General features: G+C 48.6%; 1 protein-coding gene across 8 annotated transcripts in view; it reads right to left on the reverse strand.

Moving 5' to 3' along the window:
- Window positions 1-26,796, reverse strand: part of znf536 (zinc finger protein 536) — a 216,622-nt gene that overhangs the window by 166,056 nt on the left and 23,770 nt on the right. For all 8 annotated transcript variants that reach the window (XM_086278038.1, XM_086274845.1, XM_086277255.1 and 5 more), the window contains one exon: window positions 14,754-14,835. The gene's annotated coding sequence lies outside the window, so the exon portion shown is untranslated. The remainder of the gene's footprint in view (window positions 1-14,753; window positions 14,836-26,796) is intronic.

The following is a 26,796-nucleotide window of genomic DNA, read 5'->3' on the forward strand; positions in this document are numbered from 1 at the left end:
AACCCCAGAAATACCAGAAACATCGGAAACACCAGAAACACCGGAAACCCCAGAAATACCAGAAACATCGGAAACACCAGAAACATCAGAAATACCAGAAACACCGGAAACCCCAGAAATACCGGAAACATCAGAAACACCAGAAACATCAGAAACACCAGAAACACCGGAAACCCCAGAAATACCGGAAACATCAGAAACACCAGAAACACCGGAAACCCCAGAAATACCAGAAACATCGGAAACACCAGAAACATCAGAAATACCAGAAACATCGGAAACACCAGAAACATCGGAAACATCAGAAATATCAGAAACATGGGAAACACCAGAAACATCGGAAACCCCAGAAATACCAGAAACATCGAAAACCCCAGAAACACCGGAAACATCAGAAATACCAGAAACACCAGAAACACCAGAAACACCAGAAATACCAGAAACATCGGAAACACCAGAAACACCGGAAACCCCAGAAATACCAGAAACATCGGAAACACCAGAAACCCCAGAAATACCAGAAACATCGGAAACACCAGAAACACCGGAAACCCCAGAAATACCAGAAACATCGGAAACACCAGAAACCCCAGAAATACCAGAAACATCGGAAACACCAGAAACACCAGAAACATTGGAAACACCAGAAACACCGGAAACATCTGAAACCCCAGAAATACTGGAAACATTGGAAACACCGGAAACATCGGAAACAGAAATACCAGAAACATCGGAAACACCAGAAACATCAGAAACATCAGAAACATCGGAATCACCGAAAACATCGGAAACACCAGAAACATCGGAAAAACCGGAAACATCAGAAACACTGGAAACACCAGAAACATTGGAAACATCAGAAACACCGGAAACATCTGAAACCCCAGAAATACCGGAAACATTGGAAACACCGGAAACATCGGAAACATCGGAAACACCAGAAACACCAGAAAAACTTGAAACACTGCAAATATCAAGAACATCAAAAACACGAGAAATATCAGAAACATTAGAAACATGGTCGATACATTGGGGGAAATGGCGTGCTTGTGGTGTCTACACAAACACAAGACTAACCCAAACTTAACCCCACGAGGTGAGGCCAGCGGGTTACAGGTGTGTGTGTTGGGGGGGGGGGGGTCCTGCCCACACCAACTGTTTCACACAAACACCTGAAGTATCTGAATCATGAATCTCATCGTTCTCCAAAGTGTCTACAAACCCCCCCACCCCACCCACCACCACCAACAAATAATCACCTCCTCACAGGAAGGCGAGGAGCATAAAAAAACAGCAATCTTGTCTTTAAACGAAAAGGGGAAAATATTTTAAGGGGCAATGAATTTCGTGGAGCTGAATAGGATGTTGGTACATGTTTTACTAAAGGAAATATAATGGCAGACTATTATTAGATCACATTAATCATGAGTGTGCCAAAGGCAGTGACAGCCGTGCTGAAAAGGATTGAAAACGCTGGTAATGGATATAAATTACCCATTGTGTGATAAAAGGATTTTTTCTTCACTAAGAAGGTAAAAAGGAATAAAAACACTAAGAGAGCCACTAAACGGTGTGTGTGTGTGTGTGTGTGTGTGTGTGTGTGTGTACATATTTATCTGTGTGTGTGAGTGTCCTGCTGCCTGCCTGCCTGTGTGTGTGTAACATGTAATAATACAGGGTTATCAGTGCGGGATTAAAATTTTAAGGGAATCAGATAGTGACAGTGAGGCCCTGCGTTTAAAGGCGTCTCTGACAGAAAAGAGCGAAGGATTAAAAACAGATTAAATTGGTTCATAGTGACGGAGATGAAAGGAAGGAAGGAAGGAGGAAGAGCGCGGGGGGAAGGAGAGAGTGCTTTGACAGAGGTCTGTCAGGCTTTTGGCACCGTGATAATGAGTCACATCTCCCATGCACTGTTATTTATCGCCGACTTGGCTCACAAACAAAAGATCAATAATTTTGAGCAAATCTAATGTTGTCCTCAATGCTAATGTGCTCATCCATCACATCTGCCATCTTCACCGAGATGGACTGATTCCCTGTTTATTTGGAGATCAAATGCAATTGTATCACATGTCTCTAATAACAGAGGAAGCCCCCTCCCACGTGAGCGCGTGCGCCTTGGATCGCGGCCATGTATATGTAGTCGAGCCGTCGTGTTCGGGATGTCACGTATGTGTAAATGATAATATATGGAAGGAAAAGGCGATGCGTCGCCACGCATCAATCTTCATTTCTTCCTCAGACCTTGCTTTGTGAAATATGAAGTGTGTCAACGGCCTGTCCCCCCACAACACGGGAGGCGCGCGAAGATCCGTCAAAGCGGCCCGCCTGGCGTGGCGCGGCTCGCCCGCAGCGCAAACGCGCGAGAAGACAGCAGATCCTTCACTGACAACTAGCCCTGGGTGAGACACTTCCCAGCCACCTGAACTCAATCAGGCCCCAGTGGAGGCGGCGTTTGGGTATTTCATTTCATCTCCGTCCCCTTACTCACTCAAGGTGCGTTTGATTTATCTCCCGATGCTACGCGCAGGAACGCAATTCGCATTTGGAATCTAGCGTCGGGGTTCGTTTTCCGGGCGGGATCAAAGGGAAGGCCACTCCGACCGTCGGCTTCGTCTGAGAGTTTCTCTGCTCTCCGTTGGCATGTCGAGCTCACCCGCCGAACGCCGATATCGAGCAGGGCGACAGTGGAGTCGGTGGCAGGTGGAATACGCTAAGCTCCTTCCCTGCTCCCTGGGTGAGGTGTGAGGAGCAAAACAATGACAGACAAAGGTCACCTGGCCCACAACGCCCCACCTGCTGAGGTGTCGACCTGCCAAACGCACCCCTGAGGAAGGAGGAGGAAAGGAAGGAGTGTGCAAGGGAACAAAGACTTTAAGAAAAGACAGCCCGGTCCTCGGGATGACCAGCAGACGGGATCGGCATCTATTAAACGGGACGTTTGGAGCAACGATTTCTTCCACGATGACACCATACACAGTCATGTGACGCTCATCCTGCAGAGAGACTGGCGCCTTTATGGACGGGGAGACATTTAATCCTGATTGCAACGACGTCACTAACGGGAAACTGGAGACAAACAAATGACCCTTACTGATCCAAACGAGTCTTTGTTAGCTAGTTAACGTGCATAAAGCTCACTGCACACCTGAACCACTAAGACACGAGCCAATCGGGGTCTGCGGTGCAGACATCACAGTAGACAGTAGTAGTGGCGTGAACAAGCATGGCGTCCAGTCAGCGCAGTGCTGCTAGGACTGACCTCACATTTGCCTGAGAACAGGCTGCGTGACCAGCGATAAAACAGCAAAAACATCAATAATTAATACGTGTCATCATCGTCATCATCCATTTTTATAAAACACAGAAAAAGTTTTATTCCACTGTGACGTAAAATTATAACATTACTCATCACTAGTAAATATTATTTTATTTATATCGGTTTAAATAAGTGTCAGTTTACAAAAGTAATATCAGCTGTTCTTAAATTAATTCCGTTTCGTGTCCTAAACCTCGTGTGAGCCTCTGCCTCCATGTTTTAAAAAAAACACACTTCAAAGTAAGAGTCCAGAGATTTCGCAGATTTTGGAAATAGTAACAAATAACAAACGGCTCAAATGTGTTTCTGTACATTTTTAGTTTGTCAGGGATCTACGCACGGCCTCACGGTGGACGATTTCTTCAAACCAGCTTCATTTTACCTTCGAAGCAGCATCTTCTCATATGTGGAATTTTCTGTGCATGAAAGTGTTTATGACGAGGGCAGCGTGCACTGAGCTGTGTCTCAGCCCGGCTGCTGTATGATGATTTGGTGGAAGGTGAGAGGAGAAGATGCTGGCTGCAGCAGGTCGGGACCTTGGCAGGTGAGATAATAAAGCCTTGACATAAGGCTGAGAGCAGGGAGGCACACCACGACCCGGTGCACCTCCCAACTGCACCTCATTCTCTCTCTCGCCGGGTCTTTCCACCCCGCTGTTTACATGCTCAGACACCTGGGAGGGCGGCAGACGTCCTCCGTGTTCAGAGCGGTGTCAGGGCACAGCTAAAGGTCAACGTGCACAAGCGGCGCACGGCGCAGAGGAGCACATTTTTGCTTTGATGAAATGTCTTGGACGTGTGATGGCGTGTTTGAGAAACAGCTGCAGTTTAACTGACGCTGAGATGCAAATGCAAACACATGCGGCGTGAATGACACAGAACCGTGGAGTCATCGGCGTGACACACGGAATCACAGGTCAGCGCCTCTGATTCAGACAAAGCTTTGTGTGACATCGAAGAGTCACGTGTTAGATCTGTTCGTGGAAACGTAGAGTTTTACACCCGCAGAGGAAGCGCGTCTGAGCCTGGTTTGTAATAAGTTACCAGTGTACCTCTGTAATGAGCGCACACTATCACCATCATCATCAACGCCATCATCTGCAATCATCAGGCCGATCAGACGCCGGATTTTATTACAGCTAGGATGGCATGGGTAGTCAGAGGATGGTGATGAAGCCGTGCGAGGATCCGTTCACACCGAGCGCGTCTGCGTCTCACAGAGAAGCAGAGCAGGAGCCCGTGTGCACCCTCCCCCAACGAACGCCTCGATTTACATTTACGCCTAAATGCGTCCAACGGCAACAAACAAGAGCTCGAAAACATGACTTATGTGAAAAACCTGAATCACAAACACGCGTCTGGTTAATGTGCGGCACAAACTGAACTCACCCTGACCCTCGACAGGTCGCGTGAGCCGTGTGCGTTTCTTCTGCTCGGGCTCTGGAGGTTTGGGAGCTGAAGCTTCCTTCAGCCTCCACCTTTCATCCATTTCACTGATTTAGTATCGTCAATCATTTTCGGACAAGTGAAAATAACAAGTGAAAAGATAGTCTCTGGTTTGTGTTTATAGCAAGGATGCATTTTAATTTATTCCTCCTATCAGCTGCCAGCTCACCTCAGACACGCGACCGCCCCAGACTGGCTGACAGGTACTCATCCAGGCACGTATGACATCCAGGCTAACGGTCTCTATTCATTACTGTTCCAGAGCAGCTTTACATGATTCACAGTTCAGAATGAGGCTTCTTTTTCTGATCCCGGGTCAGCCCCTCCTTTCTCTGAAAAAAGCTCCTCCCACTCACTGCAGGTGGGTGGGGCTTGTAGCCCCTCTCTGCGACATCGTGAAGATCCAGCTGAGCGTTGGGCTTGCAAAGATTACCGCACACTGAGCTGAATATTAGAAACTCTGGCTGTGTTTGACAGGAAGAGGAGAACTACGACAGGAAGTGAGGAGCAGCGCCACTTTACCAGCGGGTATACGTGCGATGGCAGCGTTCAGGGCAGGTGTGGAGTAATCGTCTGTAACGACCTCGCAGGACGGACAGGTGCCACGCACAGGCCTCTCTCTCGTTTTGGTTCCCGAGTATCGCCGCCCGCGGGATTTCGCTGCTCCAAAGAGCAGTGTCAGAGATCTTGACAGCACGCGACGTTTCCCTGAGCCGCCGCTGTCATGTTCCCTCTGCTCCTCGCTTCCACCCCCACCCGTCTCCTCTGAGCCGCTCAGACTCGAGCTGGAGACTTTCTCCCTGAGCGTTTTCACTTGTCATTTTTTTAAACACACATATCAAAGTGGAGAGTTGGGGGGGGGGGGGGGCAAAGACAGATGTTTCTCTTATGCCTTTCTACTCGAGTACAATGAACCTTTGGAAAGGGAAGAGAGAAAGAGAGGCAGAAAAGACATTTGCAGAGATCCTTTTGCAATCCACATCCTTTCTCCCGACGACTGGCAATACATCATTTGTATTGATGCAATATTAAATTTCAATATCGCATGTCAAAAGGTACAAAATGATAGATCATAGCCTAACTAAATGAATTATTAAAGGCCTAAGCCAGCTATGCTATCGGCTCCTCTTACAATCAGCTGTGTCAGAGGAGTGCAGTTGGTGATTCTGGCAGCGTTTCAAAGCTTTGTCGTTTTTCTTTCTAGTCGCATCCCGGCTTTCTTAATCGAGCTTTCTGTCACTTATTAATGTTCCCGAGGAACTCAAAACCACAGATCTTTCCCTCCCAATAAGAGCAGGCCTAACTCACGTCCTTTCATTCCTCCAGGAACATTATTATTTTCAAACTATTAATGAATAAAGTCATAATTAAATATTCAATACTGAACAGAGGGTAAGCCAGAGGAAGCATGTTGACTTCTGTTGGATGTCTTAAGTGCAGCGAAAGTGTGCAGAGCGGCGGTGGAGGCGGAGACTCGTTCTGCGTGCTGTGATTTATGTGCTCCTTCTGCGACCCTCGAACTTTATCTCTATTGTCTCCGTCTGATAGAGCGACGTTGCGACCCTCTCTGCGCCTTGCCACAGCGCCGCCGCTTACCAGACTCCATGTTGGATTCTAATTTACGACCTGAGTCAAAGGTCGCATCTCTGAGGCCTCGTTGAGCCGTCTCCTACAGAAGGCTGAGTCGAGTCTTCCAGTCCTTCCTCTTCCTGCTTCAATCTAAAGCCAGTGGCCGTTAACGCCAACTTAACCTTCCTAACACTGAGAGGCGTTTCCTGGAACCCTCATAATCAAAGACACTCGTGGAAGTGATAACGAGCAGACGAGGTTAATATGGTCTGCAGGACCTTGAATGCCAGCAGAGTGACGCTCGACCCTTTGGCTGGTGCTTTTCTGCAAACCACTCGCTGTCTTCATCGTCTCTGGCAGTTTAATGAGCCACAGGTGCAGCTGCCTCTCAGGTGAGTCTCTCCTCCACGTTGTTCTGCTTCTGCCCAGGGCTAAGAGGGACCCCCACCGCTCACAGAGCATCTCCAGACCCGAGCAGGACGGTTGAAGCACCAGATGAGGGCCTCTCTGAAGAGGCAGCTGAATGATGCTGAGGACCGCCACAGTCACAACCTGACTTTCAAAATAAGAGCAAGGGGGTTTCACACAGTAAAAATAATAATGATGGGATTTTTAAAAGTCCCATTATGAGTCAAGCCAAGTCACATCTGTATGTGGTTTAAAATGGAGCACTGTAACAAAAAATAATTTCCCCCAGGGATCAATAAAGTATTCTGATTCTGATATGTGCGAAAAGGTTTTCATCAGTGAAACCTCTCTGTGACATCAGGCACTGAGGGCAACAGGCTAACAGCGACGTGTGTTTTTGACTGCTACGTTTTACATAAACAACATTTTTACTCATTTGTGTCATTCAGGTCTCAGCAGATGTTTCCAGAATCAACAACAGAGCAGAGACGGCGCTAAACCAAGCTGTACGTATCATCACCTGGCTCTCTCCCACAGCTTTGTCCTGCCCAAGGTTTCTTCCTGTCAAAAGGGAGTTTTTGCTTCCCACTTCCAACAGCGTGCCGATAGGGGGTCGCCTGACTGCAGGGTCGCAGTTTAAAGCACCTTGAGGTGACTGCTGTTGTAGCTTTTTCAGCCCGAACGGCTCGGTTCTCCTGAAAGTTCCCCGTCTGCACGCAAACGGCCGAGCGCTGGGCATTCTGCTTTTCTCTCTGTGGCTCATCCGTTAATTCTCCCGCGCTCACCCAATGTCCTCAATCCTTAACCCCCGTGAGGTTTTAATTGCAGGCTCCAGATTGCGGGCCGGTCAGGGCCTGGCGAACCCCACGAGAAGTCGCAGCCTCCATTTAGCTCCCGGATCCGAAGCGAGCGAACACAGTGCCCCCGTGTTATCGTGCGAGCGCTGGCTGGCAAAAATTCAATTTTCATCCCCCCCTTTTGTATCCGAGCCTGCTGTCTTTGCCCTAACGATGCTCTGTCATCAGCCCCCCCTCCTCCCCGACACACACACGGTTCCTCCTGCCTTCTCCCTTCAACAACAGAACACAGTGGAGTCGTTAGGACCCTCTCTTCATTACTTCAAAAAACCAATCATTAGACACCAGAGTATATACGTAATTAGAAAATCACTTCCTTTGCAATCCCGGCTAAGTAGTTTACATACTGTAATTACAGGGACAAAATCAATTTTTAATCATTTCACTGATTGGGCTCATCAGCTCAGTAGGAACATTGTATCCTGCTTGTTGTGCGAAAGCAACATCTGGGCTAAAACAATTACCCTTTTGTGTTGTAGTGCGCCTCCGAAAAAGCCTCGCCGCCACTTCCCCACGCCGTGGACACTCTTTCCGTCTCTATGCGTCTCCAGGCGTCTCTCTCCTTCCTCCTTTTCTCTCGCTCTCTCTTTCACTCCCTGCCCTTGACTTGGACATGCAGGATCACATTTAAAGCTTTATAAATCAATACGCTATAATAAGCTGCTGCTGCCAGAGCGAGAGAGGAAGGAGGCAAAAACAACATATTGCCTTTTTAACACCTCTCTCTGCTGCGTTTTCTCTGCGTTGTTTTCATGCCCCCTGTTATTGTCATCCATGTTTTGTATTATTACTATTTTATCTTCACGTCGTTGCTTTTAGAAAACATATTTTGGGAGGCGTCGCCTCCTCGTGTTCACACGCTTTGCAAGTGTGAAGAAAAACGTAGAAGCGGGAGGTGTCTTCCTGTCGAGGTGAGACAGAAATCAGCCTCACGTCTTGTGTCCCGGTATGTTTCCCCCTTCACTGGCTAATAAAATGCTTTGTATTCCTGTCTGAGAGAGGAACAATCGATCCACATTAGTCTGAACTCCCTCTGTCTCACTTTGAAAACTCGGGAAATCAGATTTCAGAGGAGAGAGGAAAAAAAATCGGTTAATGCATTGATCATCCGGCCCGTATGCAAATCGCACTCGCCTTTATTTTTTTGCTGATCAATAGTATTAATTAACGGCTCCATTTTAACAGCAGCCCACAATTCGGTTAGACGCCGCAGACGACCTCAGAAATCATCTTTACCCCCCCTCCCTGCCGCCGCTGTCCCTCAGTAACACTGGAAATGAGCGCCTGCGTGGCAACCACCGTAAATCTATCTGTGAGGATGTGGCAGTAACAGTGAAACACGGCCTCCGATCACTGATTCTTAAGGCGGACCTCTGGATTCAAAAGGCCAAAATGGAGAAAGAGATTTTCAAATTAAAAGCACCCCTGTCCTGTGATTCAGGTATAAACCAAGGGATGAAAAATGCATAAACATTTTTAAAACATGGCTTTAATTATCCTGTGTGTTTATGATTTTTCTGCTTTTCCTGTGTCTCACACTCCTCTGCTGCCATTCGGAGCATGTCGCAGGGTCAGACTTTTCACCGATTGGTTGATCGACGGCGGGCTCGCCACAGAAATGGCTTCAGCAGAACGGAGGCGCTTCGCTAATCTAGCCGATAATAATATAAAACTGTCAGTCAGAGTTATTCTGGCCGCATTTGCATAATGAAGCTCAAATGCATAAAGAAAAATCAAATGGGAAAATGATGATGGGGAGGGGGGGTAAATAATTTATTGCTTTTTTATTTTTGTCCCACAAAAATAAAATGACTGCGTCTTTTTATTTTTCATATTATTTTTGGTGGATTTAAAGGAATCCTGTTTACTTACTGCGCCTGTGTGGTTGGCAGACTTTGACCTCCATAAATCGGTGACGGCACAAATTTAATGTTTGGGGTTTTTATATTTTCTGACCCAACTTTGAAATAAAATATTTTAATTGAGGGTTTTTAAATCTGTGCATGTATACAATCTGAATAAAACTGAAAATCTCCAGTACTGTGTGCGTGTGTGTGCGTGTGTTGTCGGAGGGGGCGGGGTCTGTGCTAACCAGTGGAGCTGCTGCTGCTGCCAGCGATGTTGGTGTGTGGGATTAATAATGGACGCTTTTTGAAATTATTATTATTCCCAAAATGCTCTTTTGTGATTTGCTTTGAAGGGCATGTGTGTGTGTGTGTGTGTGTGCGTGTGTGTGTGTGTGTGTGCGTGTGTGCGTGTGTGTGTGTGTGTGTGTGTGCGTGTGTGTGTGTGTGCGTGTGTGCGTGTGTGTGTGTGTGTGCGTGTGTGTGTGCGTGTGTGTGTGTGTGTGTCTCCAATTATACAATTAGTGAGGAATGTAGGGCAGCAGCGGCGCGGTGCTGCTCGCCGAGCCCGGACAGCGCCTCACCTCGCTTGCCTCACATACACAAATATCGAAGAGGACGGTGGGAGACGTTCCTCGAGTTTCAGTCGAGCCGCCGCCAGCGGCTGTAGCAGGAACTGAAAGCAAAGGTCAAAGGTGAAAATGGGTCGAAAAGTCCACAGTTTCAGCACGAGTGTGTGTGTGTGTGTGTGTGTGTGCGTGAGTGTGTGCGTGAGTGTGTGCGTGAGTGTGTGAGTGTGTGTGTGTGTGTGTGTGAGTGTGTGTGAGTCTGAGTGTGTGTGAGTCTGAGTGTGTGTGAGTGTGTGTGTGTGTGTGTGTGTGTGTGTGCGTGAGTGTGTGAGTGTGTGCGTGAGTGTGTGCGTGAGTGTGTGAGTGTGTGTGTGTGTGTGTGTGTGTGTGTGAGTGTGTGTGTGTGTGTGTGTGTGAGTGTGTGTGAGTCTGAGTGTGTGTGAGTCTGAGTGTGTGTGAGTGTGTGTGTGTGCGTGAGTGTGTGAGTGTGTGTGCGTGAGTGTGTGAGTGTGTGTGCGTGAGTGTGTGAGTGTGTGCGTGAGTGTGTGCGTGAGTGTGTGAGTGTGTGTGTGTGTGTGTGTGTGAGTGTGTGTGAGTCTGAGTGTGTGTGAGTCTGAGTGTGTGTGAGTGTGTGTGTGTGTGTGTGTGTGCGTGAGTGTGTGAGTGTGTGCGTGAGTGTGTGAGTGTGTGTGTGTGTGTGTGTGAGTGTGTGTGTGTGTGTGTGTGTGTGTGTGCGTGAGTGTGTGAGTGTGTGCGTGAGTGTGTGCGTGAGTGTGTGAGTGTGTGTGTGTGTGTGTGAGTGTGTGTGAGTCTGAGTGTGTGTGAGTCTGAGTGTGTGTGAGTGTGTGTGCGTGAGTGTGTGAGTGTGTGTGCGTGAGTGTGTGAGTGTGTGTGTGTGTGTGTGTGTGTGCGTGAGTGTGTGTGTGTGTGTGTGTGTGTGTGTGTGAGTGTGTGTGTGTGTGTGTGAGTGTGTGTGAGTCTGAGTGTGTGTGAGTCTGTGTGTTTCTGCAGCACGTAACGTAAACTTTTTTCTGTTGTCATTTATGATTTTTGACTCTTCAGGCGACTCAAACGTTTTATTTTGAAGGCCGGTGTAAACGCTGAATGACAGGAAGTGTGAGTCGGAGCCGTTTCCATGATGGGATCGTTGTTCACGCCGAGCTAACATAAAAATCTTGTTTTTCGCAGATTAAACGTAAACGTCCTGATTCCAGCTGTTTTTTCAGTGAGTGAGCTGATTCTTGATTGGCTGCTCAGAGCTTTGATGTCAGAGGTCATGTGGTTTTTCAGCTTTTTTCTCCTCCACATTAGCTGCTCGGTCCTCCCTCTCTGATAAAGTCGTTTTTTGGTTAAGTCCCTCCCCCCGCGGCGTGCTGGTTTGTGACTCGGAGTACATCCAGCGGTAGCTGCTGCTGCTGAGATGAAGCGATACGATAAATGGATTTATGATGAAGCACAAATTGTTTAATAATTTGGCCTCTTTCTGATTGTCCTCTCGCCGTCGCCTGGCTGCCGCCGCCGCCGCCATACTCGCTTTAATACGCAGCAACAACAACAGCCAAGTGCCATCTGTTGGCATGTGGATTTTCTGTAATCTCTCTTTACTGATTACAACAATGACTACACAAACCTCTTAAATAATTATCCTACAATGTAAAAAAAAGCCAAATAATTATAATCATTAACTCCCACCAAGTCTGCCACTCCTCCAGCAAATGAAGGCTGTCAGCGAGAGAGCGAGCGGCGTTTTTCTGCCGCGATGCCAATCATGTCTTATTTATACCAGCAGGGAAGAGAACCGCACAGCAGCGACAATCTCAACCCAACAACGCCGGAGAGGAAACTGTGGCTAAATTGACCCGTCTCCGCCCTCTCTGCTCCATCACGCGGAGGACGGGTTAGTGCTCGTCTCACTTTAGTGTTTGACAAAGAGACGCCAAAGAGGACGGAGGCACAACACGGTGCTTTAAAATGAGCCTCAGGTGAACCACGAACCTGTGAATCTAAACTTTAAATGGTTTCACGTCTACTAAAGAACAGGAAGTGATGCATTTTTTAAACTGGAGTGGCAGTATAGCGTAGCAGAGGGTGAAAATACCTCTGACTGCTGCTGTGTGCGAGCGTGTTAGAGCAGCAGCTTTGCTGTGTGTGCGTCTATAAGTCATCTGTGCGTGTGTGTGCGAGCTTTGTGTGAGAAATGGTGTGAGAATACGTCAGGGGTAGCATGTGTTAGCTCTGCTTCCAATATGAGGGAAATCTGTGGCACATACCTCCGATATGACACGAGCCAACACGCCGTGACTCACCGCGTGCTATATTTGATTAATCAAAAACGTGTTCCTAAACAGCACGGCGCGCCACGCCACCGGCAGTATGTACGCTCCGGTACATACCTGCTCCTCTGATACATGAACTTCCAGCTTTCATTGATTAGCACTTTACCACCAATCAATTTTTTACAAACCGTCCTGACCCTCAACCCTCCCTCTGCTGCGCAGGACGCCCCCTCTCTCCCAGGACGAAGGACTTTTACAAACGAAAAGAACACAGAGACGTGAGAGAGGAGTAATTATGAGCGAGGAAGAGGAGGGACGGCGGGCAGACAGGTATGGATTTAAAGATGAATGTGAGCCTCGGAGAGAGAGAGTCTCGTTTCTGCAATGATGATGATGATGATGACGTGCTGATTACAGACAACTGGGTAGGATGAAGCATGCCCCCCCACACACACACACAGTAACAGCCCATCACGGTGAGGGATGGGGTGGCCACGCTCATCCAGCTCCAGGAATAATGGCTCGCACCTGTTTACCGTGTCACCTCTGTTTGCTAATTGTCTCCTTGAGCTGCACAGAGAGGAAATGACAGCGGTGTGGCTCTGTGACAGGCCGAGTGTGTGTGTGTGTGTGTGTGTGTGTGTGTGTGTGTGTGCGAGTGTGTGTGTGTGTGTGTGTGTGCGAGTGTGTGTGTGTGTGTGTGTGCGAGTGTGTGTGTGTGTGTGTGTGTGTGTGTGTGTGTGTGCGAGTGTGTGTGTGTGTGTGTGTGAGTGTGTGTGTGTGTGTGTGTGTGTGTGTGTGTGTGTGTGTGAGTGTGTGTGTGTGTGTGTGTGAGTGTGTGTGTGTGTGTGTGTGAATATGTGCTGAAAAGACTGGTGTGTTTTGGATGGCCCCGCCCCTCCCTGAGCCTGGTTCTGCTGAAGGTTTCTTCCTGTTAAAAGGGAGTTTTTCCTTCCCACTGTCACCAAGTTCTTCTTATAGAGATGGGGTGTCAAACGCAAGGCCCAGGGGCCAGAATCGGCCCAGGAAAGAGGCCAATCCGGCCCACTGGACAGCTATGGAAAATGTAAAGGCGGGCACAGGAAAGAAAGCTTTCTGTAATTTATTTCTTTTATTCATTAAAGCAGCATTTCTGTAATATGTAGTTAAACCTGTAAAATGAGCCTGCCTGTATTACTGTAGGTCTTACAGTACAAAGAGCCGTGACTGCGCTAAATGAATAAAACTAAACTCACAGACATGAATGTTTTTTTCAGTAAGTTTAAAAAAAGACACTCTGTTCATTAACACAAACTTTCCCTTTTAAAAGTGAAATTGTGTTTCTTTTTCTTCACGTAGCTCACGGTTTAAATGTGCAGTTAAACTTTAGCACAGTGTCACCGCTCCGGCCTCCGTGTGAAATCAACATTTAAAAGAATAACGTACAGCTGACATTTATGGACATCCTCAGTAAGTGAATCATCTGTACGTCGCTCAAATCATGCAGGAAAAGGAGCAGACAGAAGAAGAACCCTCCTTCTGTTTAACGGATGAAGCGATATGACGTGCAGGGCAGGCGTGCATGCACACACATACATGTGTGGACATTCAGAAACGCTCCCTCATTCACATAGTTAAGAAAAGTGACCATATAAAAACTGGCGGATGATGCAGAGGTGTCGGGGCGTTTCCATCGTTCGGTCACACTTTACGTTACATTCGTGCAACCAGACGGCTCAGATTTAAAAAGAGACCCAGGTTTGGGTTCAAATAAGCTTTCTCTCAACCCTGTCTCCATCTCCTCTGTTACCACAGTAACGACCAGCGGCAAAGTCTGACCGCAGCGCGCCCGCCAGCCGAAAACGTCCTGAAATTTCCAGGAAGCCTCACATCAGCGGCTCCACATCTGGACGCTCAGAATTCAGTCCAAGGAAAAAGTAAACAGGCCGTCTGAGTGTTTCTGATAATTGAATCAATATTTCATATCTTCGCTGCTCGTATTTATGTTGCAGCTACAGGTTGATTTTTTATTTTTCTCTGCGCGTGATGAGGAGAAGACGTTAAACGGAGCCAGATTCAGTTTAATAGCAGACAGATGCAAAGAGCAGATTTAACAGACTCGGAGTCACACGCGCAGCAGAAACACGCCCCCGACGCATCCTGCTGCCGGCTCTGCCGCCATGCATCCCGGCATATGTGCCTTCAAACTCACGCCGCGGATGCACGAAAACACGCCCAAACACGGCCGCTTTGACCACATCTTCAGCTGCCGTGAGTACGTGCGTGCACGCTGGCAGTGGAAGCGTGGAGTCCAACGAGCACGCCGTTGAGCCGCCGGCAGACACTGCGACAGGCCAACTCAGAGAAAGTACGGCACGACTTTGTGGACTTTTGGGAAAGAAAGCAAAGCAGGAGAGCGCACAAATGTGACAGACACCTTTAATATCCTCCCCTTTCTCCCGCGATCAATCGGTGCAATCGTACCTGCGTGACTGCCGCCTCTCCAGCGAGCGCCGGGTGTCAGGAAGAGCGCCGACAGCTTCACAGAAGGTGGGACGACAAGAGCCTGTAAACAAAGCACACACACCAGGAAATTCACAGTCACACACATTTGAAGCTTGACAAGTTTGTAACGGTGGCGACAGCAGACAAAGACCCCCCCCCCCCGACACACGGCTTTATTTTCCCCAGCACTTCCTGTGCAGACGTGATGTCGTTTACACGAATAATCTAACAAATATATGAACTGTAATTGCTTGTGCACATCAGTGTCTGACTTTTTTCATTTCTTCTTCTGATGATGATGTTTTCTGCAGTGACGGCTGATGAGGGGAGTGCAAAAGCCCCACGCCGCTCCTCGACGCCCCGCGCTGCACGAGCGCTCGGAGAGCACGGAGTAAGAAAGGCCGGCACTTCCTGTTAGAGCAGCCCGGCTGGCAGATATCGGAGCTTCTGCCAGCGTTTGCTTCCTCTGCACAGACTTCACATCGAGGAGGAACGCCTAAAAAGTGGCGGAGCTTTGCTCTTTGTTGAAGAAGTTAATTTATCCGTTTCGACGCAGCTGACTAAACTGCTCCTGATTTACATTTCATTTTTTGTGACATTTCAAACGTTTGCTTAAATCTGTCAAAGTTTGCTTAGACGGGAATCTGCGAGATCTCCTTTTTTGTATATTTACCCTCAATCTAGGCGCTAAACGCTGCACGCCGCGCGCCGTACCCCGCCTGCCACTCACGCTCAGATCAATACCGTCGTCTGCCGCGGTGGGTTTGGTTACCGCGGACGCTGTGATTGGGTAAAACGAGGTCTGGCTGAGTGTGCTGTGAGTGCGGAGGAGCAGCCAGGCAGAGAGGAGCCGGCTCAGTCCTGCAGGGGGGGCGGGGGGGACACAGATGTGGAGGGTCTGCAGGAGGGCCACCCAGATTTACCCACCACTACTGTTTCAATGGAGCGTCAAGAGTAAATCTCTCACACACACACACACACACACACACACACACACACACACACACACACACACACACACACACACACACACACACACACACACAAAGCCACGACGTTGCCTTAAGTCACAATCCAAATTGGCTCCCAGGGGCATACCGACTACCTTGTTCACCAAAGGCATTGTGTATGTTTTCCGAGTGCTTAGCATATGCTGCCGTAACCTGAGATCTCTCCCTCTGTCTCCTCAAACGTGCACACACACACACACACACACACACACACACACACACACACACACACACACACACACACTGTGTTGCTGGAAGTTGCTGTTTTCTCTTTTTTCTCATCAGGAGATTAATTAAATTCAAAATAGTTCACATCTACCTATTAAACCGTGTTCCACCAGCCGCCCACCAGACGAACATCGGCAGAGACGCGTCTGGGAGGGGGGCGACGGGGTGAGGGGGTGGGTCTGATGCGAGGGGAAAAAGTGGCATTAACTCCAAGGTTTCCCCTCAGATCACAAACAATGGAGGATGGCAGGTCTGCGGTCTGGCTGCCATCGCATCTGAAAGCTGACTCGTCCTCTGCAGCAGGTTTGATGGGCCTGAGTTGATATGTGTGGTGTTAAGACTAAAGCAGGTCGGGCCTTGGTTTTATTCTGCACCACACAAATACGTGACAGACGCTGAGGCTTCAGTTTGAACGTTTTTACATTTTGCTACAAAAACATTCACAAAATAAAAATAAAAAGGCTCGCTCTAATGCAAGCCTGCAGAAATGGAGATATTCACGGGCCACAGCGAGAACACATCAAGGTTCAAACCCAGAACTGTGCTGCTAACCTCTGCACCACCGTGTCACAACACATCGAAGCTCCTCATCGGAATATCTGACTGTGTCCCGAGTGCAGAAGAAACGGAGCATGCGTGAGCCTTCAGGACACACAGGTGCACCCTTGGGGTGCACAGGCACACACTGCACCCGTAGGGACAAAAAGGGAGTCCGAACACCCCCGGCCACGCCTCCGCCTGCAGACCTGCAGACACGCTGCGCTCAGAGAGCGGTTAAAGGCAGACGCCTCGGCACGAGCTGCTAACACTTGATTGAATCTGCAACATCTCTGATTTGATATAAAGCGCACTGCAGAGTAATGAAAATAGGGAACATTTTAAGACAGTCTAACCTTTCCTGTGTTTACCTTATTAAAGAGTGTGTACCTTAACTGCTAGAGCAGTACACACAGGGGGAACAACAGCGTGTGTGAAGCTGGCAGTGTTTAAGCAGGCGAGCACTAAAGTAATAGGCAAGAGCAGTGAAGTGTTGATTCTACAAAAGATGCAGGGGAAAAATTGCACCTTAGAGCGCACACACACACACACACACACACACACACACACACACACTCCCCCTCCTCAATAACACCCACAGCACGGCCGGCTGCCTGGCAGCCGAAGTTAACATTTTCAGAGAAAATATTCCTTGCCTCCAATAGTCCGATGTAATTCATTTTCCATCTCTGTTCATTAATCATTGTTAAAATTAGTGATCCATTTCTTCCACTCTGCCATCTGCACTCAGCTTCCTAACAAACATGACACCTCAGCGCATAATAAAAGCTGACAGCTACGAGGAGGCCTTTCCAAATAGCTTTCTGCATATGTGCACCTCCGTGTCTCCGCGCCGCTGTCAGACAAAAGTAGGTTATTTAGACCACCGGCTGCAGATACCGGCACACGCTCCGGCTCCACGTGCACACGTATGTACGTGGCGCACGCACGGTTGGGTGTCATAGAAACACCCACAGATTGACTGATCTGGGCTGGAACGCGTTAAATCCTGATACGATAAATTTCACCGCGCAGTTTCCAGCGAGATGAGAAAAGGGGGGCAAGCAAGGCCTTTAAAAGTTGAAGTGTCCTGTTTACCCCGACAAGCTGTAACTTCAGCTGGAACACTGTTGTACTTTTCCATCTGCGTTTGCTTCCAGCGGCCGTGTGTGTGTGTGAATCAGCTCAGCTACACCCTGATCGCACTCCGCTAAACTCACAGCTAATTCGGCTAGAAAGGGGAAAACAGGGGGGGGGGTAAAACAGAGAGAGTGAGGAGAAACACCCCCCTCCCCCTTTTGTGGTCAGCCAGTCCTCATAAACACCCCCTAATCCACATAAAAATACCTTCAGAGAAAGCCGTCCCTACACGACCCCCCCACCAACACCCTGCATAAACTTAAAGCCTCACATGAGGTGAAAAAGTTCAGCGTAGAAAAGCAGGAACGATATCTTTGTGTCGTCCCTGAAATGCATTTCCACCTTAAAGACAAACCGCTAAACTGCATTTCCACCTTAAGAATAACTCACTAAACAACATCTCCACCTTAAAAACAAATTTTAATATATAAGTGATTTATAAAAAAAATAATTCAAAAATCAACCAGGCGAGCTTCTCTCTCTCAGCTTACACACACACACACTCAGTAAACTCAACAATCCAATGCTGCACACACACTGAGTCAGTATCCCTCCCTGGCGAGGTGTGTGTGTGTGTGAGTGTGTGTGTGTGTGCCCGAGGCGCAGCACATTAATCTATATAATGCCCTCAAAGAGAAGGCTTTTTCACACCGCTAACTGCCAAGGACTACGAGGGGCAGCGGCTGAGCCATGATTCAGCTGTTAGCCCAACTGGTGTCCCCGCGCACACACACACACACACACACACACACACACACACACTCTTCACTGTGAGCTCACAGGAAACACTCATCAACACTAACCTCTCTCATTTTACTCTCAAACCGGCTCTGATTCACAGCGACCGCTACGTTTTCCTTCTTCACACTCGCCTCACTGAGACGCTCTCAGCAGACACTGATCACTAGGAACCTTTTATTTATTTACTGCTCTTTACATAAATAATATAAATTGGCATTATTTTTAATTATGTATTTATTTTTCATTTGAACATAAAGAAGCTGTGATTTTTCCGTGAAATTTCCCGTGCTGTAAAAACGAGCATGAATAATGTCGATAAGCACTGTAAGCACTACAAACACACGCAGCATTTTGTGCGTGCGTGTCGGCACAGCCGCAGCGCCGCCACCTCACCTGCACGCAGCACCGGCTCTACCAGAAACAGGAGCCCAGCGACAGCTTAGCAGGTCCACATGAATAAAACCTGAACATTAGGTACAGCCGGTGATGACGCCGAATGACACGAAGCATGAAATGTTCTAGAGCACAAATGAAAGATCGCAGTGAGCCACATTCAGCCACACACAGAAAGAAGATCAGTATGAAGAGCACAGAAAGCCTAAACAAATATGTTCAGACCAGAATCTGTTCACACATCAACGTGATGTTTTAGACTTTTCACAGGAAGCAGCAAAGAAAGTAAAGCACGAGTGTTTTCCTGTGACCCCTCCACTCCTCATTTCATTATTGTGCAAATATTCTCATTTTCCTTCAGAGTTTTAATTTTATCAGCAAACAGGCTTTTATTTACAGCTTTTATCGAATAAAGGAAGCCTAATTTATGCGTCCTCCACAGTGATTAAAATATATTACAGCGCATATGCTGGCTCCAGCGGTCAGGAGCCCCCCCCCACTTTATAGATGTTAAACTTCCTGTGAGACTTTAGTGATGTTACCTCGCAGGATTTCTGGCTCTAACCGTTCTCATATTTCAAAGCGTAACCTCCTGCCATTGTGCGAAAATGCCCAGCGTAGATTTAATATTCATTTGTTGCATGGAGGGCCACAAACAGACAGCCCGGAGCCGTGATTGGAGGAGCGGCGCTCAGAGACAGACGGCGAGCAGAAGAGCAGCTAAATCATCTTGACATTCACCAAGAAGTAGCCACACAGAAAGCTCCCGCTGCTGTTAGTGCTCCCATCGACTAATTTGGTTCTACTTAACCCCTAAACACCCCTCACACACACACACACACACACACACACACACACACATGCACGCACACACACGTGCGCCTCACAGTGACACGTTTAATTCCAGGTTCTCGGCACATCTGAATTACAGCAGCCTGATGAGGCAGAGAGGGCCAGGCCCCTCCGGACTGATTAGCATCATTTAAGAAAGTCTTCCTTTTCCTCCCGCCTGCCTCGCTGACCCCGCTCTCCCCCCTCCCCCTCCACGATGGGTGGCACCCGCCGACACCGGGGTGGACGTTATTCCCGCACAGACTCACAAGCAGCTGAGTCTCCTGCAAAGACACAACTCCGCGTGCATCCGCACATATACGTCCGTACGTCAGAGGCCATATGATGCATTTTTTTCTGCGAGTGTAAAGTAAATAAGACAGAGCCTGTTTTATTTGTGCATATTTCCCCCCCTTCTAAATTATATAAGCCTTGCACATGGCTTAAAATTTTGTAAAGCTTTTCTCAAAATCCTACTTATGGTTGCCATTCTGTGCCAAAAAGTTCATCTGGCCTGTAAATTTAAGCATGGATTACAAATATTCAAATCATGAGCTTACTGTTCAAATAAACATTTCCAACAGGGAGGGGAAAAGTTGCAAGGCATACACTTTCAGCATAATTCCTCCTCTGGCACCTCCCCTCCCCTCGCTCCTAATAAAACAACCACAAAAAAAAAATGGAGGAGGAAGAGGAGGAGGAAGGAGAAAGGGGGGAAACAAGAAATGCAAAAACAAAAGTTAAAAGTTTGGCCTCTTCATTCACCGCGCGGCTGGATAAACACTGTTGATGAAATATGTAATTAATGTAATTGTAACCACCTATGAAATTACAGTCAGCTGGGTGGGCTCGGCCGCGGCCCCGCTTCTCCCTGCCATCGGACAATAGGGCACCTTATTACAGCTTTAAAAGAGGGAGGGGGCGGGGGCGCGAGGGGGAGGCTTAAGCTGGTCAGCTGCTCGCCACATGGTAGAAATAATAGGGACTGAAGTCACAATCATTTCAGCTTTGGTTTAGCCTCGCTAATCACTGCACTTTATCTGGACAACATAAATAACCGACGGCCTCCGCTCAGTTATTCGTGTCGTAAGTGACTGAATGCAGCGCGCGGCTCATCGGGGCACGCCGACGCAGCTCGCGTCCGGGCGACTCTGTGCAGGTACGCCTGCGTATCCACGGTGCCAGCCCCGGCACCTGGACGAGCTCGAAACCCGCAGCGCTTCTTGCTCTTCGCTCGTTGATGCCGAGTGTCCGCCACGAGCTCGTGGTCAGACAAAGGCTGAAAATTAAACGTGATCCAAATAAAAGACCACGAGTGACTTTTCAGCTTCAAACAGGGGTTCTTTTATTCTTTTATTTTGAAAACCAAGGAAACCCAGGAAGGTCTGAACCCAGAGCCTCCTGCCTAACGGACTGGACTGCTTCTTTCACTCTAACTGGGCGACCCGGGTGAGCCGTGGCGACAACCCGCTGTCACAGCGCATCATAACATTTACATAAATTTCCGTCTTCTGGAAACCGAACCTGTTACTGAATCTGCTGCTGGCTGCAGGGACAGGAGCCCTTTGTTTCTGAGGGTACGTGATGGCCTCCTGCTTTCACCCCCAGCGTCCACACGGTACAGATGGATGGATGGGATCGGGGGGGTGGGGTCAGCGCCGGTATACGTGCAGGTACTGTCCCGACATTCGCCTGGGCCCCCTCACGCCGACAGCCGGTGTTATCCCAGGGATTAAAATAGCCTCTTCTCTGCTCGCCGCCCTGCCCGGCATTAAAGTCTTCCACATTTGCAAAATTGCAAACAGATGCAACTCAAGTACCTGCAAATAATCTGCCAAGACCAATTTCAAAAGGGAGATTTCAGAATATGCGGGAGTCATTAGAGGGAGTATTATTTCAGCGATGAGCGCGAGAGGGCCAGCAGTGGATCACCCAACCAGATGGGTTCTGCTGCCTTTTATTTGGGAAGAAAGAGGCCGACGCGTTCCTCATCTCCCCCCAGCCCCCCCACCCCAAACGAAGATATATAACGTGCACGAAACAATTACGGCAGAATATTGGAAGTTTCAGAAGCAACCAAAGAACGTCAAATTTCCTTTGGAGCTTCTCAAAACAATCTTTTCATCTTCCTCCCGGTGAGGACGCCGAGGGACGGGGTGGGGGGCTCGGATGTAAACGAGGAACCAGACACGCAGATCTGAGGCTTTCTTATTGTTTTGTATCGAGTGTTAAATATGAAAAAGAATTAAAAGGTAGACGCCTTAAAAGCGGCCTGCGGCGTATGTAAATGAAATATGTTTCCGAGCCATAATTTGCAGCCGCCGCTGTTGTTATTTTCCACGCAGTCATCTGAAGTTTTCCTCAGCACGGCTTTAAAGCGACGCACAACAAAGCGCTCACCAATTAAAGACGATTTTAACACCAAGAAGTGCGGCAAACTTCATTAGATACTCCATCCAGCTGCTGACAGAAAAGCCATTCAGAACGCATCTCGGAGCGTGCGCGATGAATAATGCATCGCGGAAAACACGCGCGACATTGACCGGCCTTATAACAAATGAAATGTTTATATCAAATGGAATCTGATTAGGTGACTGCTTATTATTTCTCATGGGGGGGTGGGGAAGCCGAGTAACAATCTAAGGCACTTAAAAAAATGATCAAAATCACCAAGCCCTTGAAACAATACACATTCAATCAAATTCTTCATAATTGTAACAGTAGGAAGCATTTTAGGCATTCCACCCACAACAAACAGGCTTTGTTCTCCTGTTATGAGAGGCAGCGAGGGGACACAATCAAGTGCGTGAGAAAGTCAGGAACGCAGGATTTTCAAGCAATTCCTCCCTCTTTCTCTCTCTCTCCATTCACCCCCCCCTCCTCCCCCCTCTCGCTTTTTTTCAGGGTCGCCCATATTATTTGCTTCCTGTTTCATTGTAGTTGGCAAAAAGAGAATTTGGTAATTGAGTGGTACAGAACATGTGCCCTCCCTGCTCGCAGATGACAGATGGATTATAAAAACTTCAAAGGCGAGCGTTTGGAGCACCAGGGGAGAGATGCTAGGTATTTGAACTATCATTCTTTACCCAGGAGACAATGACTGCCTGACACAGCGCATACATCAAGGAACAGCACACACACACACACAGTGCTATATATCGAACATCCTGTTCCTGAGCAACTTTCTGAGCTCGGGAGCAGAACAAGTGGGAGAGGAGGCGGCACTCGCTCTTATCTTTTGCATTTTTCTCCCCTTCTTTGTTGCTCTCGGTGTCTCCTTTCTCTCCCCGGGTCAGTAAAATAATCAGACTTCAGCTTCGGCTCTGTGGGTTTAAAAACACGCCGAGATTAGCCGGCCTTGAGGAAAACTCTGAGCGCTACTGTAGTGAGGGCGAAGGGGAGAGAATGCTGGGCGGCGACGCCTGTAATCATCTTATAAGCATGATTTATGAAAAGGCCCATCTGCCTCGCCTTACTTAAGCATGGAGGCAACCTTTAATAATATAAGGACGGGGGGGGGGAGGGGGGGGCGAGCACACTGCTGGCCCCTCCCACTCCTTCTTCTTCAGCATCCGGCCGTTAGTTCAGATGGCAGCTAATCACCGCTGACCTCCCCACCACAGCGTTTAACCCTAGCCCCGCCTCCTGACCCTGAAGGAATTAGCAGCCTCACTGTAACACACACACAGACACACACAAACACACACTCTGATGCCTCTGTGTCACTCCAAAGAACCAACATAGAGGATCCAAAATCATCACGTTGGCTACCACCATCTTTTATATACAGACTTTGATCTGAACATGGCTGCCCTGACCTGCAGGGCGGGGTATTTGTCTGCTCGCTGTGACATCACCACACGCAAAGCTGCGGAATGACAGCTGGACGTATGAAGCTCCGGGTCCGAGCGCACAGCGAGCTCGGCCTGCATCCTCCTTCGGTCACCCACTGTCAGCAAAACATTTATTAACACTGCTCGGTAAAGACGCGACCTTTGACCCTGCACTGACTTAAACAGAGAGTAAATGAAGATGAATACAAATCATTACATTTCTCATGATTCGTTGGGAAAATCCAGGAAAAAAATTATTCGTCCAAATGGAATTGATTTTCCAGAAACGTCGATGCTTCAGACGTTCAGTCCGCCGGATCTGCAGAGCTCGACGCTCCGCGTACGGAACAGGTCGACGTGCGAGGTCGGCGATCTGCTTCAGTCTGAACACGAGAAAAAAACCACCGAAGCTCAGAGGAGACGAGCTGCCGATCGCACGACGGGCGACGTCACAGGAAAGGTAAAAAACCTCATTAATGTTTGCAAAGCAGTAAAAAACCATGAGGAAGAAGTGACATCATCACACTCGACAACGTCTGATCTGACTGTCATTCAGCCGCCCTTTGACCTCACTCTGACCTGGAAATGGCTCCCAGGACCCTGTGTGAGGGGTGCACGTGATCTCATGCACACACACACACACACACACACACGCCCCTCCTCATGTGGTCACCTTTTCAGCGTCCATCAGGATTGTCGGTCTAATCCTCGCCGGATCATCTCATCAATGCCTCGACCGTTTAACATGTAACGGATCCCCACTGACCCCCCACTGCCCCGACTTCACCCCTCACCCTCCCACTTCAGCCCCGAGGGCTCAACACACACACACACACAGTCCGGACTTTACTTTTACAGAAGCTGAAAAGAGTTTGTGGCGTTTGTGACAAAACACAACACGTTAAAATAAATTATACAAATTCAGCAGGAAAATAAATCAGACCAATCAGCACGCAGCAGTCAGGCAAAAGTGCATCTCTCTCTCACACACGTTAGCTGGTTTATTTATCACACTGACTTCAGACCAGTTCACATTCAGTTAGAGATGTTTGCAAAAATCTTCCAGGCAAACCTGTGAGTGAAACTCGCCCCTCCCCATCCTTCCTCACCCTCCTCATCCTCCTCGTTCTCCTCGAAGCCTCGCAGCATGTGTAAGCAGGAGCGCACGTGCTCCCTTCGCCCTCATTACGAGCTAACTACGCTGTTTGATTAAAAGCGTGTACAGAGAGGAAGAGAGAAAAAGAAGGAGACAGCGAGAGGAGGAAGAGGTGGTGGGGGTGGGGGGACAGGCCGAACCTCCATAATTAAGATCACTTCACAGATTACCTCCGGCAACAAAAGCACGGCGAGCGGCCGCCCGCAGCCTCAGAAATTGGATGAAAAAGGGGTGTCGAGGAGGAGACTGACCTCTGCCGGGGCTCCACATGAACGCTGGTAATGGCTGATTCAACCCCCCCCCAAACACACACCTCACCCCTCCCAACAGTCCCTGACACACGCACACAGGTATGTACAGTACAGCCAGCAAGCCGTGCTGAAACACCTGAGGGCTCACATCACCTGTCAGGGCTGCTAAGTGGGAGCGACGCCTGCACCCTGACTCTTCACGGAGAGCTCCGCCCTCCAAAATTCACAGAAAAAAGGAAGCGCGTCACATTTTTTGTGCTTCATCATTTCGATCCTGGACAGAATTTTTAAATAAATTCAGACGTCTTCCGCTTCCTCCTCAGACCCTCCTCGCTCCGACGCCACACAGCCTGTAAATCTGGAGCTACGATCACCGCCAGAAACTGACCACACCTCAGATTTACACACAACATATCAGCATCACGGCTCCTACATGACCGCTGTGAACTTCTGTAGAGTTCAGACTCATGGCCTGATTTCCAGTTGTTATTAAAAAAGCATGATCGCGTCAGTCACAACATTTTTTCATGAAGCAAAGTTTTTATTTTGTAAAGAAGCTTCCATGATGCAGGGAGGTGACCACGTTCGCTCATATCAGTGAACATCACCCCCCACCCCACCCACACTGACCCGAGGTCAGGCCGACTCTTGTTCACACTCCTTCCTCGCTCTCAGCCTTCCTCCTCCTCTCATGGGGATGTAGCCTCAGCCTACGAGCCCTCGGGGGCCGATCGCCAACCAGGAGAGGTTTGCTCTGCAGATCTGAGGTGGACTTTATTTCTCCCTCTGTGCCAAAGCACTTCCTTGAGCGTGGAAGCATCGAGTTGGATGGGAGGAGGGAGGAAGTGAGTGTTTAAATGATGGAGCCTCTTTAAGATGTCCTCCACGAGCTTCAGTGTGAAAGGGGAGTCTGAAAAAGCGGCGCTCAGCGAGGGGAACATGCACATCCATTTCTTCGCTGGCAACCACCAATGTCTCATTCGAACTCATCCTGATGCTCAGTTCAATGTTATTTATATTCCATCAGATCACATCCTACGAGCAGCACTTGGCGACAGCGGGAAGGAAAAACTCCCTTTTAACAGGAAGAACCCTCCTGCAGAACCAGGTTCAGGGAGGGGCGGGACAAAAGACACGCTCGCCCGATATCTGAATCTTAACCAGCCGCCTGGCCGACCAATCGCAGTTTGGCTTCAGTGGATCTCACATGAAGCCGCTGACGTGCGGGCATGCAGGGTACAGTCTGTCTCTCACCCTCTGAGCCCATCAGCCACACCACGCATGCAAACGCTCTGCGTGTTTACTCCGACTCCCTGCTCGCTTCTGACAAGCGAGCCTGACTCGAAGCGCTTCCACTCGACTCTCCCTGTTAACGACACAACAAGAGAGGAACGCAAAAAACACAATCGGGGCGCAAAAAATAATAACAATAAGAAAAAGACAAAGAGAAAAAGGAAGCTGAGGAGGAGGAGGAAGAAAGGGAGCCGGGGTGGGCCACTACAAAGATGAAGATTAAAACGCTGATTTGAGAGAAACTGTCAGAAAATGCGGGAGACCTGTTCGGGTGTGTGTTAGCGTGGAGGCGGGAACGTCTCCCAACTTAAAAAGAGATTTTAAAGCGAGGAGCGAGTCGCCGGGGGAATCGTGCACATCACAGAGCCGACCCCAGTAATAACACTGATACGTGCTAGATAAACACTATTTAGTTCCCACCTTGAACAACACTTTTTAAAGTAGTTCATGAAAGACTGACAGCTCCCCACACACACACACACACACACACACACACACACACACACACACACACACACACACACACACAGGTAACGTTTGCTGTACCTAATTAAATAAAACAGCAGGTGGAATTGTTTGTGTGCACAGACAGAAAAAAGGGAAAAGAAA

Source organism: Aulonocara sp. 'chitande type north' Nkhata Bay, linkage group LG1 (genome assembly GCF_057382095.1).
Source record: "Aulonocara sp. 'chitande type north' Nkhata Bay isolate Kocher_YH1m ecotype deep benthic linkage group LG1, A_spYH_male_GT1.1, whole genome shotgun sequence".
In the NCBI taxonomy this organism is placed as follows: Eukaryota; Metazoa; Chordata; class Actinopteri; order Cichliformes; family Cichlidae; genus Aulonocara; species Aulonocara sp. 'chitande type north' Nkhata Bay.